At 41.2% G+C, this 14846-nt stretch overlaps 1 protein-coding gene across 1 annotated transcript in view; it reads left to right on the top strand.

The window, feature by feature from the left end:
- The first annotated feature begins 14636 nt into the window (after positions 1-14636).
- ZNF518B (zinc finger protein 518B) overlaps positions 14637-14846 on the top strand; it is a 13860-nt gene continuing 13650 nt past the window's right edge. The window contains exon 1 of the mRNA XM_041402767.1: positions 14637-14827. The gene's annotated coding sequence lies outside the window, so the exon portion shown is untranslated. The remainder of the gene's footprint in view (positions 14828-14846) is intronic.

Here is a 14846-nt window from a genome sequence, read left to right as displayed (position 1 = left end):
TTCTCACTGAGTTTTTCTCACTTTCTTCATAGCTTGCTTTCCTAGAGCACTTACACTCATGAAATGCTGCTCATTTCTGTGCTTAGTTAATGAACTTGTCTCTAAGCTTCTACCTTATCTAACATCAAAAGTGTCCCAAGCTTTTGATCAGTCTCATGGATTATAAGTTGGTTTTAAAAGGGATAATATGAAAAAGATATGCTAAATATTCATTTTATGTAACATTTATAAAGTAGTTATGCTGTTTTCTGAAATCTGAGCCAAGTATCAATGGGTAACTTAAATTCCCATATGCTAAAGCACCACAAATGCCTTTGGATTTCTAAGTTGCAATCTCGTTATATCACTTTTTAATATTCCTTCTGCTCATGTGGCAACAAACCTGCCTTTATGCAAGAAATGCCTATTGCTGTTTTTGATGGTAAAATCACTATCATTAACTTATTATTTAATTCTAGTTTACAAAACCCTAGCAACAGCTCTCTAATCCTCCTGTCCTTTTTGACAGGTGGAAGATAATTTGTTTTGTGCATCAACCTAATGCACAATATAAACTGAGTTTGTTAAGACAGAAGCAGAAAACTACAGCAGACTAAGAGTATAAAAACAACACATTAAGCCAATAGTCCTTCTAACCTACAAATCTGTAGCAAACAACAGCAGATGTCTGGTGCACAACACAAAACCCAGTGATCATGTAGTGGTATTTTCACAGAGTGATGTCCTTAACTTAGCTCCCTGTGGATATATCTTCTTGCATTTCCCCAACCACTTTTGAATCAATATACACTTTGCATTGAACAACACTACCTTGAGAGTTTTTATATCTTATTTACTTATTGTGTGGAAGATCACCTCCTGTTATTTTTCCTGCATCTGCTGCCTGCTTGCTTTATTTGAGAGTAACACTGCTGTCTCTTGAACTGCAAAACACAATTGGTCTCCCTTTATTCTCTGTGTTGCTAGTGGCTGCAGAGGCCTCCACTGTATTCCCCTCTCAGCAGTTTCCTTCTCGTGCTGGCACTTGCTCCTCACAGAGCTGGTCCAGACTTTTAACATCCCTGCTGTCCTTCTCTGAACGCATTCTAGTTCCCAGATTACATCCCAGAATACCCAAGGTGCAGGCACATGGGGTTCACATGGGGGAAAAAAAAAAAGTGGTTCCTGTTGTGTCCTCTATTCCTTTCTTCATCATTTCTAGCATTTGATTTGTTTTTCTGACCTGAGCACTTGACCATCTAGTTGTTTTGCAATATAATTTTCAATTCCAGTAGCAGTCAGAGAGGCTATTATTTTACATAGAAGATTTTCCTATCTGAATCATCTGTGCTTTAATATTTTTCTTACTCTTGGTTTTGTTCCCAATACTCATGGCCTTTGTTCCAAATAATTCAGTGATGATTTTGAAAATCTTGTTTTGTCTCAGGTAATTTTCAGTTGCTGCCTGCCTTACATGTCTGAAGTACATATCCAATTATTTGATGTAAATCAAAGCTTCCAGGCTACTACTCAATTTAAATTCTTCTTCAAAGACATGCCTAATTTGAATAGGAAAGGTTAATATCCCCTCTTTTTATGCAGAGCCATGTTTTAATTCAACCAAGTTTTCATCACACAAGACAATCCTAAGATTTCTACCTTAGACAATATGCAGTCCTTTTTTAAAAATGAAATGTCCTTATACTTTTTTTTCCTCAAAGACATTTCCATCAGTACCTTTTTTTTGTAAAGTTAGATCTATAATCTTTTATTCTGTTTCCACTTTGCTTTCATCATTGAAAATGCTTCATAACGATCTACTTTTCCTTCAGTAGCATGCATATGCCATGTAGAACCTACTAGGTATGAAATTTCCCTATTTTATAGATTTTTGCTTTTTGCAAAAATTATGTTGTCATCTGACAACCTGCACTTGGTCATGATGCAGTATTTTTTTTAGATTCAGGAATCTGAGGCAATGCAGGGTTCACAGACCTGTATAACATGTTGTATTGACAGTAATTCTGTCGTTGCCTGTCTTGGGCATTTACGCCTTAAGCATATGGATGTGCAAAAGACTCTTCTGTCAGCGACACAGAGCTGGAAATTGCAACAAAGGCTTTTTCCCTTTTTGTCCTGTCTTCTTCCATGAAAAGCACCTTCTGTTCTGACCAAAAATTCAGGATTAACTGCTTGGTGATAGTACTAAACATTCATTAAAAAAACCGCTCTGGGAAAAATAAGCAATTTTGAAGGTACAACACATGGTATTTCAACAGGGAAAAGAGAAGAAAAAGGCAGATGTTTCCTGTCCTGAGGTTGAAACAATATTATACCTGATTCAGACTGTCTGTGCAATTATATGCTAAAGAGGTAGCAAAAAAGGCTTTTGAATTGATTTAAATTTTATGGCCATATATAATTTTTCTACATACAGTACTCCAGTGGAGGTGCACAGCACTATTAAACGACTATATTTTTCCATTGAACAGTTTTCAGGCTTTCAGGCCACTTAGAATTCTGATTCAGGCAAACCCAAGAGAATTAATTTTGTTTTCTATTTGAGTTTGTTTTTCCTCTTTGTGTTCTTGCAGTAGCATGGAGAAAAATATTGTAATGTTGTGGGTGTTCTGTAGAGGCTTATTCATCTGCTTCAGTGAGTCTGCTCATTTTACATCCAAGGACTCAGTAGCTAAAATCAGCAGACCCTATCTTGTAAACGTCTGGACCCTATCTGGTACAACAGCTGATATGAGAACAAATAGAAATTTAAACAGTTTGTATAGATTCTCAAGAAAATCATTAGAATAAATTATCATGAATTCTAAACACAGGAACACATTTGTTAACTGACACTGACAAGAATATTTTCTTCTTTTGTGCTGATAGATATATTTGCAATAGAAGAATTTGTGTGTGTGTGTGTGTGTGCTGCTAGGAGCAGCAAGAGGTCTTGGGAGCTTTTGGTCTTTTCCTCATGAAAGAGAGTATTAATTGAAGATCATGCTGGGCTTATGAATATACCACCAAACATACTTTCTACTTGCAAATGTTGTGATAACTTTCCTGGAGATGAACATCAATGAGAACCATATGAGGCTTCTATACTGACCCATAGTACAGAAGTAAGTTCCTCAGAGGAGTTCACCATGCCAAGTTTTGGGAGTCTACCTTCCTAGACTGACAGCTGATGTAAATGGTGACTGATTTTGAGACAATAAAGCTGTGCTGGTTTCTCAGGAGAGGTCACTCACCTGAAGTCTCATCTAGGTTTGTGAATTTGTGAGAATGATGGTTTCTCTTAGAAATGGTCTGCAGATGTAATAGCTTGACTTTTCATCCTTCATTATTCCACATTTCAGAACTGGTGTGCCTGCCATGCAATGCCTGCTTCATATTGTCAGCTGTGCTTATCCCACAGTTTGGGGTCTCCTCCTCTGTACATGGAAGCTCAGACTCACCTTCTGAACAGATTCACTAAATGATGATTGACTTGGTCACTAGCAGAGTCAACACTGGTTGTGTCTTTTAAAAGTCACCTAGTTTTACACAACCTATGTAATAATCCACCCCACTATGCACTTTTAAGAAAGATGTGTACATGCCGGGGTAGTAAGAAAAAGTGGAGACAGTTCAATTTTTGCTGACCTCAAACCTAGAAGGATGTCCATGAGTGGAAAGGGCAACACAAACACATTGGGCTTTTGGGCAGAGGGAAACAGCTGGAGTCAAGGATTTCCCTGGGTGGTCTGACAGGGCCACATAGTCTCACCCACGGGATAAAACTCCCTTCAAGCTTACAGGTCTTCCCACTGCACTCTACAGCATCATGTACATCCATCCATTATGCCAACATCAAAAGTAATTGAAAACAAAGACAGGGAACAGAAATAGCCTTATGTTTATTCTGCAATGTTCAGTCTGTAGCAGGTTGTATCAAGAGGAATTAAGATCAGAGAGCACAGGTAATTAAATGGCACTTGCACAGCAGGTCCGTCTCTTCAAAATCCGCCTTTTTGCCAGTGTGCTCTTTCATCAGTGGCCTATCCCCCACAGCGAGATTAAATGAGGATTTTGACCTGCTTCATCACTTCTGTAAACAAGGAGATTCAGTGAGTTTCAGTTCATTGACATCTGGGGCTTGACCAAAGCCTAGTGAAAATCAATGGAAATACCTCTATCAGCTGTAGTGGATTTTCAATCCCGCCTTTGAAACTTGAAATAAAGATGACAGTGAGAAACAAATACACTTCTGAGCATAAAAAGAATGGATCATACATCCATATTTTGTTTTGGTCAGTTGATGACTGACTTTTAAACACAGACCTCATGATGTTTCTAACTGTGTTATAAATTGTCTTGATAAACATTTGTTACAAAAAATTAGGAATATGAATTAAGTAAATTTGATATTGGTAAAATTGCATTACAGTGGAAAAGTGGAGCCATTTGCACTTCTTAATTTTAGTTCTGCTAAAATATAGTTAAAGGCACTAGCAATCCATGCAGCATTCTGTGTTACTAAATAGGTCAGTGATGTGGCTTGGGCAATTGCTTTAAAGTTCTTTTGAAGAGGTAAATGGGGTCTTGGGGCAATTTATTTAAGCAAGACTTTCAGAAACTCTCATTAACAACACGAAAACAGATTATTAATTTGCTTCTAGAACAAAATGGCTGTTTAAAGCTACAAGTCTAAACTCAAGATCTTATGCAGAAAAATAGTTCATTTTAAAAACTTAGTAAATTTAATAAATTTTACCTCCAGGCCATGTCTTAGCAATAAAAATGCAGATTAAAATGCACTACAAAAGTAGTGTAGTGTAAAGTAACAGCATAAGGAGTGTCTCCATTGGAATTTTACTGTGCTGGTTCTCTTTACATGGAATAGTTTCCAGAAATGGAGATGAAGACTGTATTCTCTTGAAAAAAATGCCAATCTGCAGTTGCTAGGAAATGTATTCTAGTCTTGGAATTCTAACTTGTCTAAATTCCCTGTTGAAAACCTCATTATTTTATGAAATTATTTACTGCAACTAAAAATATGTCTAAGGATGCCTGTTGAGACAGAAAATTGACTTCAAAAAGCCAAATAAGCTCATTAGGTGTATTCAAAAGATTACCTGCATCCATTATCTGTTCAAAGTAAATTAACTGGCTTTTATTTAAGAATAGAATTCCTTTCTACAACAGTGCACATTTTTTCAGCGGTGATTACAAGACTGAACACATGTATAAAAAAGAAAAAATCAGGATACATATACATGTAAGTGTTTCCCCACCATAAGCTGTTTGTATCTACTTCCTTCCAAAGCAGATTGTAAAAGCTGCAGAAATGAGGTGTATCAGTCCTCAAAGAGAAGCCCCCAGGAGTCTGATATTCTGCCAGCAGAGCTCTTCTCCAGCACAGTTCTTCTCCAGAGCTGTTCTCTGAACTGACCAGACTGATGCCATCAAACCAGTCACAGGCAGCTAAACCTAAGAGACCTCCCCAATTACTGGTGTAAGCTCCCACAGATCACCAGCTATCTCTGGCCTTTTGAGATTGTGCATAAAGTGGTTTAAAGCTCCCAAGGGAAGAGACTAACTTTAGGTATGTGGGGTTGAAAGTGGTTATAGTAAAGAGGCTTATTTTTAAGCCTCACCTCAAGTAATTTATTTTCATCCTTCTCTTCTGGGCACATGTTAAACAGAAATATCTACAGATGTAGTGTATAGGGAGCAAGCGTGACTTTTTATTAGATCTTATTTCTGATAAACAGCAGAGATGATAATCATGAGTTTATAGTATTCAGTGTGCTGTACCTGATGCTTACAAAGTTGTTTTTCAGATATGTGAGCACCCAAGGTTTTTGAGGGTCTGTTTTGGAGCTGCTTGGTAATGCGATCCAACTTTTCCTCTCACTATGCTTATGACTGTGTCAGAAGATCAAGGAATTTGGTAAGATTTCTTTTGTGATTGCACAAATATGAAACATTGCCCCTTTCTTCCTTAATATTAGATTGGAGAGAGAATGATTGATGTAAAAAAGCAATGAGACTTTTTGAATGGAAATGAAATGGTAGTTCCCCACAAAGAGAGCTCAACAGACACTTGTCACTCATCAAAGGGATATTTAAAATGCATTTATTGCTAAAGCTGCCATAGCAGCAGGAAACTTAAAAACCAGATATCTTAAGTATAAAAAAATTGTGACTCTGCAGCATTTTCTAAAATTCAGGTTCTTTTGCTTCAAATGATAAACTGGGAAATAACTTCTATAGTAACATACTTGCAGGAAGACTGTCCTAAAAACTACATTTTTCTCTTAAATTGCACAGGTACAGCATTGGCACCCTTAACTATCAGATATCAGAAACAAGAAAAAATGTAAGCCAGAAGCTATAAAAATTGTTAATATTTTCATCTCTTTTTAAAATTCATTGAAGAAAATGAATTAAAAAATTAAAAGATGCCCCTTAAAAATTAAAAGATGCCCCTTAAAAGATGCCCCCAAAATGAGGCAGTTTTGATACCACATCATGACACAGGGTTGTACTAAAGACTCATATTTCATAAAGCACGTTTCATGCTATTCATGGTACTTTGTGCTGACAGAGCAGCTCCAGTGCTTTGGGATGCTGAAAATCCAAAGCAAATGCTGTTCTCAGGCTTGACTGAAACATATTTTAGAACTAATTTTAGAACCTTGACAACAATTATAAAATATTTCCTTTTACTAATTCTTCACCTTTACTTCTGCAGGAATTAAAATCCATAGATACAAAAGTAAAACACAAGTGATATTGATGGCTTGGATTTTTGAGTTACTGGAGAAAAACAAAACCACAAATGGCCCCCAGCTAATATTTTGCTCTTTCTCATTATTCTAAAGAAAAAGGCACTCACTGAGCAATCTGGATTTGCACGATTACTGGATTTTTTTTTAAAATATCAAACTAAGATCCTTTTAGAAAAAGTCACATAATAAAATTCTTTTAAATAAAGGAATGTCATTTAAGACCTCTGTAGCTTTAACAGGGTTTAACTATGTAGAGATTTAAGAGGGATAATCTTCTGCCTGTCTCTAATTTTGTCATAGATGGCAAAACAAAATTTCACAGAATGGGTAGATACCTGAAAAAACTCATAATAGTTGCAATACCTAGAGAAATCTAAAGCAATGAAATTTGGAATCTGAAAGGCCTGAAAAGATTATTATGACTTTTTAATGGTATTTGGATAAGCACTAATTTTCTAATTGCTGTGTAAAATGCAAGACTCTATTTCAGATTTCTCCTGCTGTATTGGTTTACAGGACACATCATACCATGGACACGTTCTACTGCCTATTGAAGACTGGTATTCTATCCATAGGTAGTTTCAAATATTTTTTAAGGAATAGTTGTGAACGACAGAAATAAATGATGAAGGAGAACTGCTGACTTGTAACTGGGTGTGTTTTTAATCTAACTGATCAAATATTATTTTTTGTTTTTGCTCACTCCATATTTCCTCCCTATTCTCTTTTAGGCAGCAGTAAGGTACCCAGGAATGCTCACCACTGTCTTCCTTCCTGGGGGCTGCCACTGCACATGTGCTGGCTGATGGCTGCAGTCCCCAGGCGCTATCCCAGGGCTTTTCTTGGCTCAGCCACCGGCAGGGAACATGGTGCCAGGAGGGTCTCTAGCTCACCTTGGGTCCCCTTCTTGCAGGTGATCATTGCTTACTGTCCTTCAAAAAAGGACAAGCTACCCCCAAATGAATGCCTGCTCACAGGCTGTCTGCTGAAAAGCCATTGCAGTGGCTCCAGTAGTTCAGAACCTCGTTCCAGTTTCTGCTCTGACCATTCTCAGCTGGCCCTTCTCCTCTTCAGCTTGACTTTCATCTCCTCAGTTCCCAAAGGATCAAGGCGTATGTGATTGCACAGCCCACAGCCTTCACCCCTATGCTGAAATCTATTTCCCAAATCAAACGATTTGATAAATGAGCTGAGGTCTACATGACAGTGTTTCCTGTAAGCTGTAAAACCAGGCTTTTTGCTGGAGCGGCCATAACCAGTCCAAGCAGCGGCCCCACAGCCGGGGGCCCACCCCGCCGTGTTCCGCCTGGCGAGGGCGGCAGCGGCGGCGCTGCCACGTAGGCCGGAACGCGGGCCGGAACGTGCGCGCTCGGGGGAGACGAGATCCTGTCCGTGCGGTGGCGAGGTCACCGGCGAACGGGGACGTAGGTGGAAATACCAGAAATGTCGCAGCACGAGAGGACCGAAAAACGCGAGGGAGGTGCGTTTCCTGCTCCAAGCGGGATTCCCTCGGGCGGGACGGGAGCGACGGGCCCGCAGCGGGCTCGGGTGCGGAGCGCGGCGGCGGCCGCTGGAGGGCAGCAGAGACCCGCGAGCCGGGCGCGGGGAAGGGATGTGCTCCGCAGCAGCGCCCTGGGCCCGCAGGAACATCGAGAGCGCGGCGTGTGTTGTACGCACTCTGCTCAGCCACTGGTGTCAAGCAGCACCAAGCACAGCCGCAGAAACGCAAAGCAACAACTCAGCCGGCTCCTTCAAAGTCCCAGCCTGCAATATGCGGGGCTGGGAAGCTCAGGAACTGAAACTTCTGCTCTTGCTGTTTGAAATCCTAACTACTATCATTGTGTGCACGTCTTGGAAAACAAAGATTGTATTTCTCTTTTTTAAGTGCTCTGAATGGTTACAAAGTAGTATATTTTTACCCTGGAAGCCAAAACGTTCCACTCAACAAAGTGCATTCCCTGAGTTTAGTAGACTGTACTATTGCATGATTGCAGCCTATAGAGTGAAAAAAACATATCCACTTGGCTATAGTTTTATCAGTGCCCTGAAAGGGGACAGGATAAACTGTTATGTGAAGGTATTGCAATGGCTCAGAAAGAAATTCTGTTTGTCCCAAAAAAGTGCCCTTCTTCATTTTCAGCTTCAGTTATCACTGCTGGTTTTACAGCACATTTTTTTTTTACTTTTCTGGGGGGAGTGTTGGAAATTATATAACTTTCCTAATAACTATTCCAATTGTTTTAACTCATTTTTATAATTGATTGTTTCAATGAATCATAAGAAGTCTCATTTTCCACTCTGTCATATGCCACACTGTCATAGCCAGCATTTAACAAGTGCTGGGAGGAAGGGGTTAAAACTGGAAGATTTGGTGAGGAGGGAATAGTTCTGCTCAGGTTGTCAGTGTGGGAAAACTCCATTTATTATGCCTAGTGTTGTTGATCCTCTACCTGTTTTGAGGAAGCAGGCGTGCTGTGTAGGGATGACACACTCTTACACATACTTGAGCCTCCTGCTGGGAGAAGGAGATCATGGAAGCACAGCCTTGGGATAAACTGTGCATATGTGAAGCCCTTTGATACACGGGGCAGGCAGTGAGCCCCAAGCCCATCCTCGTGGCCTGCCAGGCTGAACTGAGGCTGACAGAGCCCCTGTTCCCATGTGCCTCCATTTCCTAGGATGAGCTAAGCCTGACAGGGCCTGTGTCTCTGCCACCCTGTGTTGTTAGGGAAGTCATAAAATAAATCCACTCTTTGCACTTCAGCTTGGGGCTCAGTGATCACCCTGGTTACCTCTGTGCATTGATTCACACAACAAAGTTTAGCTGCTCTAGTGGGAACATGGTTGGGGAAAATTACTGAAACCTTAAGTTTCACTGTAACAACTGCAATCAACCTTGATATGCTTCAGTGATCTCAGACCTGGGCAAGAGATATATTGCTGAAACTGGACACTAGGAATGCAGAATTGATGAACCACAAGGACATTTTGCAGAACCCTGAGATAAAGACGAAACTAACAAAGACAATTCAGCAATTGTATTAAAACCCTCTTTACCTGGAAAAAAGATGCGTAAAAACCTGAAAATATGGACTAATTAGCATGAGAAGAAACAAATCAATCAACAACCAACAGAAGATACAATAATAATTAATGAAGACAACTATATAAATTACAGCCAATGAACATTAATTTCTTTGATAAAATAAACGTACAAATAGTGAAAAGTCTTGAAAGTGCTTATGCATGTTCAGGGAAAGAGCTGGCATGCATCCAGTGCTGTAATAAAGTAATGCCTGCAATCTAGTACTAATAATAGTGTTAGAGAGTTTGATTTATGCCAACATTTTCAGTGACAGAAGGGCTTGTCAATTTAATAACACACAAAGCAAAACTGTTCCAAGAGAAGCACCTAGAGCACCCGATTCATCTTGTAGCTCATTTACTCATCCTCTTTATTTTCTTTTTCTGTGAACCTTCTCTAAACACAGCTGTTTTAAAGTTTTGTAGTTGGGCTTCAACGCTGAAGGAGCTGGGCTTGTTCAGTCTCAAGAAGAGACAACTGATAAGAGACCTCACCAATATCTGTAAATATCTGAAGGGAGGCTTCATGAAGAGGATGGAACCAGGATCCTCCCAGTGGTACCAAGCAGCAGGACAAGAGGCAATGGAGAGAAATTAACGCACAGGAAATTGCACCTGAATATTGAGGAAGAACTTCTTTACTGTGCAGATGACTGAGCACTGGAACAGATTCCGGAATAGAGAGATTGTGGAGTCTCCCTCGTTGGAGATCTTCAAGAACCATCTGGACATGACCCTGTGCCATGTGCTCTGGGATGGCCCTGCCTGAGCATGGAGGTCAGACCAGATGACCCAGTGTGGTCCCTCCCAGTCTCACCCATTCTGTGATTCTGTGATTCTGTCTACCTGTGGTTCTCAAGGATCCACAAGCAACAATCAGCATTTCATATCAGATAACTCTGTTAGGAGATGGGAAGGAATGTAGGATGGCAACAGGACACGCAGAGGCAACTGAGGAGCTGTGGTGAATTCCTGGTGACAGGACCAATTTCATGGACAGCAATGCTGCAAAGGATGCAGGAAGTTAAAGAGGCTTCTTGCTTGGATGCTGCTTCTGTTTGCCAATTAGCAGCACTGCTATCAGCATTTCCTACATGGGTAACAAGCCTTGGCATTACCAAGTGCCAGCCCTTCCTTTGGGAGCCTCAGCAGGAAAGCTCAGGAACGCCTAACCAGCACTGCGGGTGGCTGAATCAGGACAAATTGGGAAGGAACAAGAGAGGAGGCAAGAGCTGGGAATTCAGAGGTCACCAAAGATGGCTTGGATATGGCAAACCAAGGGGACAGATAAGGCGGAAAGTGCAGGGAATTACTCCCTGTTTGGTGTTCTAAGTTGGATGCGTGAGAAAGAGGCGCTACAATCGGATCTGATCTGATCGGGTCTGACTTGTGAGAAACAACTGCTCACTTTGAAAATTTAAAAAGGTTTATTAAACCTTAACAAAAATACAACAAAGGACTACATAAGGAAAAAGTTGCAGTGCTGGGAACTACCCCTCGTGCATACCATGTGGCTGGTTCCTCTTCAAGATGGATGCTCAGTCTTTTATCCCCCTGGGGGTTGCATCTGCCAGCCCTGGCCCCTCCCAAAGTCTGTCAGTCAGCTCTTCTTTGCCATATATCGGTGGAGATTGCTTTCTTGTGACTTGATTGGAGATCAGGTGTTGCCATGCCACAAACCCCTAAGCAACAAGCTTTTCCATTCCCCACTGTCCCGGGTAAGGAACACATGGGAACGTCTTCTTCTTTTTTACCTATCCTAGACAACCCCAGCTGTCTGATGGTCACAATACAGGGAGGGGAAAAGGGAACTACGGGAAGAACAGAGGACATCTAAACTACAATAACATAACTATACATCACTAAAGCTTTTCTTAATATTTACACAAGAGTTATCCCTTAATTGTGAGGGCCAATCATCTCATTACCCATCTGTAACAGACTCATGTCTGCAGAGAAGAGAGCGTTCATGTGACACGGATGGGAAATCGAGCTGCTTTGAACCCAACGTAAGGCAGGGACTCAATTTATGCAGCTGTAAAACACTGAGGAAGATGCAAATTGTCTCTCAAGAGTTCCATAACAAGGCTTTTTTCTGGATGACATTGTTTGGCCTTATTTAAATACTGAATATTCTATTTGCATTTGTTAGAGGAAATTGTCATTCTAACCTCAGAGCTGGCTAGCTACACATATCTGAGAAAGAGAGGTAAAAGTGCTTAATTAATGTTGAGTATCAGATAACTGATTCCATTTTACTGATATGAAGTACATTTATTGCAGTCTGGACTTTCTCAGATACAGACATAAGGTGAGAAAATCTGTTGGCTAGCAAACTATTTCTTCAGTTATTGTGCAAAATATTATAATCTTGTATTTTAGGAATGTTCCTAGGTTTTCTGTTTTTGAAAAAAACGATCGGCTAAGTGTATTCACTTTTATGAAAATTTGCAACAATTGGTACTGAACAAGAGAGGCCAGGAAACAAAGTATAGAATTACAAGAGTAAATATTTATTCATGTGCATGAAGTTTCCCAGCCAAACTGGGTCACCCTGAATGTGGTTTTACACAGGGTTCTTATACCCTTCAATCACTCCAGAAGAACAGGATTTGACTAATAGCTGAGACCCACACTACCGATTTCTAATGATTGTAAATTTTTGCCAGGCAACTGTACTTCTGCACCATTCTTGCTGCTTGTCTATTGATCCAGATGTCCCTGGGGTCAGTTTTGCCAGATAACACTGGAAGGGTTTCAAAGACATATTAGAGTGACTAGAATTCTGGCTTTATCTGGGTTGTCCATGGGTGTCTTTTATCTTTCATAGACAGTTCTATGCTTCCAAGAAGCAAAATCCCTATTTCCAGGGCTGGGCTGACCTTCAGTTTGTTTTACTTGAGTATGAACAAACTCAAAGTCTCCAGTAAAATTCCACCATCTCATTCCATTTCACTGTATTATGTGAATTAATACACGGTAACAAAGTGAATATATGTTCATATTACAAAGGCTGATTGATTTAACAGTTAGGGAGGTAAACTTTCATAACACTGCATAATCACCTTTGCAGAATAGCTGACACCAGTCAGTAATTGCAAATTGTCCTTGGTGGCTTTCATGGCATCCACACACACAACTTCCAGCTGTAACTGCTCAAAATTTCAATGATTACTCATGATTTTTGGCCCTTTGTTTTATCAAGTAATCTTTTTTTTTTTTTTTTTTTTTTTTTTTCCAGATAGAAGCTTTTTTAGTTGCTCCTTTCATGAAGTTGAGAGTAAAGTACCTTTGATCATGCTTTTTACCTCTCACTGAACCTTTTTCACTACTATTCTGTCCTTCCTGAGCTGAGGGAACTTAAAAACTCAAAGAGCTTTTAAAATGTGTTTAACCATGAATTTACACAGCAGCATTAAACTGCTTTGTTCTCTGCTTTTTTTCAAATCTCAGCATAAGGCTTATTTTTATCAACTCGATTAAGCACTGAAGAGAGATTTTCACAAAAACCTTTTCTAAGGCCAAGATTTTGCTCCTGTACAGTACTGGTCAGCTTAAAGTTGATTTTTTATTTGAAGTCAGGAGGTTTTTCTTCACTGTGCATCATCTTAATCTATCCAAAATCAAATCTGCCATTTTACTGTCTAGTTATTCAGCTGCACAATGTCCTTCCCAGATCTTTAGTGGGATTTTGTCCTCGGGTCCCTCAATAGCTTGGTATGATCAGAAGGCTGTCACCTGAGAGCCCAGCTCCCTTTTCAAGTCACTTGTATGTTGAGCAGGTCCAAGCAGACATTGACCCAGCAGTGCACTATGCTACAAGGGCCACACACTTGCTCCACCTTTAACCAGCTGTTCATGCCAAGACACTTGGTCTTATGCCATTACAGTTCTGTTTCTTTGACAGTCGTTGTCAAAAACCTTCTAGAAATCCCAACAGGCTCCATCAGCCAGAAAACTTTCTTCACAAGTTTAAAGATATTCAGTAAACTACAGTGTTCCAAACTGGCATGGAGAATGCTTTCTTACACTGCTAATCAAAAGACTCTTGAAGGCAAGATCTCATTTGGGAACTAACTCAATTATAACTGAGAGGATTCTTTCTCCACACACTTCCCTGTATACAGCTTTCCCTTTTCTTTTTTTGTGACCTGAAGAGCCTATCCCAAAATCCAAGATCCCTGAGGATGTATGTCCATGCCTAGACAAGATCAAGCACTATCAAATCATTCCAGTAGAGAACAGATTGGAAAATGTGTCACAGCAACAGAGCTCAACTTCGAAGACACGTACGAAAAGGCTTCATTCCAAAGACCTCTTCTGGCAAGACTGTGTTAGATATGGTTTGTTTTTGGTAATGCAGTGACATCAAAGGTACTTTACAGGGCAATACGCAGTCAATTAAATCTTCCTTTTCTCCCTCCAAATTTTGCTAAGAACACTTAATTTGAAAAGACATCTGGATATCATGGAAAGGATATGAAAACACACAACCACGTCATTGCACTACTTGACTGAGTGTTTTCCGTGAAATGCGTGCCCACACCACACCATACCCTAGCGAAACACAACGGAATCGGAAGGCGCGTAGAGAGGTTATCGGGAACAACAGCGCATCCTTCGGCCTGCTGTGTCCCGTGGAGGGACGGCCAGCGGGCACCAGCCCGACCTGGCGGCTCCTCACACGGCGGGGCAGCGCGGGCAGGTGCCGGGGCTCGGTAGAGCTCTACGCGCGGCGGGCGGGGCGCGGTGAGGTCAGTTCCGCCGCCGCGCGGGCGGGGGCCGGGCCGGGCCGGCGGCGGGGGGCTCGCTCGCCCTCCCTGCCGGAATGAGCGCCGCAGGGCGGGGCGGCAGCGGCCGCGCAGGACGCGGGGCGGCGCTGCGTTCCTCCTGTGTCCGGAGACAACGGGAGCGGCGGCGGCTGGCGGGGTCAGCGCCGAGGGACGCTGCCCTTCCTTCATGCCCCTCGTCCCGCTGCGAGCCAGGTAAGGCCCCGGGCCCGCC

This window comes from Onychostruthus taczanowskii, unplaced genomic scaffold (assembly GCF_017590055.1).
Source record: "Onychostruthus taczanowskii isolate IOZ18803 unplaced genomic scaffold, ASM1759005v1 scaffold2, whole genome shotgun sequence".
Lineage (NCBI taxonomy): Eukaryota > Metazoa > Chordata > Aves > Passeriformes > Passeridae > Onychostruthus > Onychostruthus taczanowskii.
Note: the sequence above shows the minus strand (reverse complement) of the source record. Positions and strands in the feature narration are given on the sequence as shown.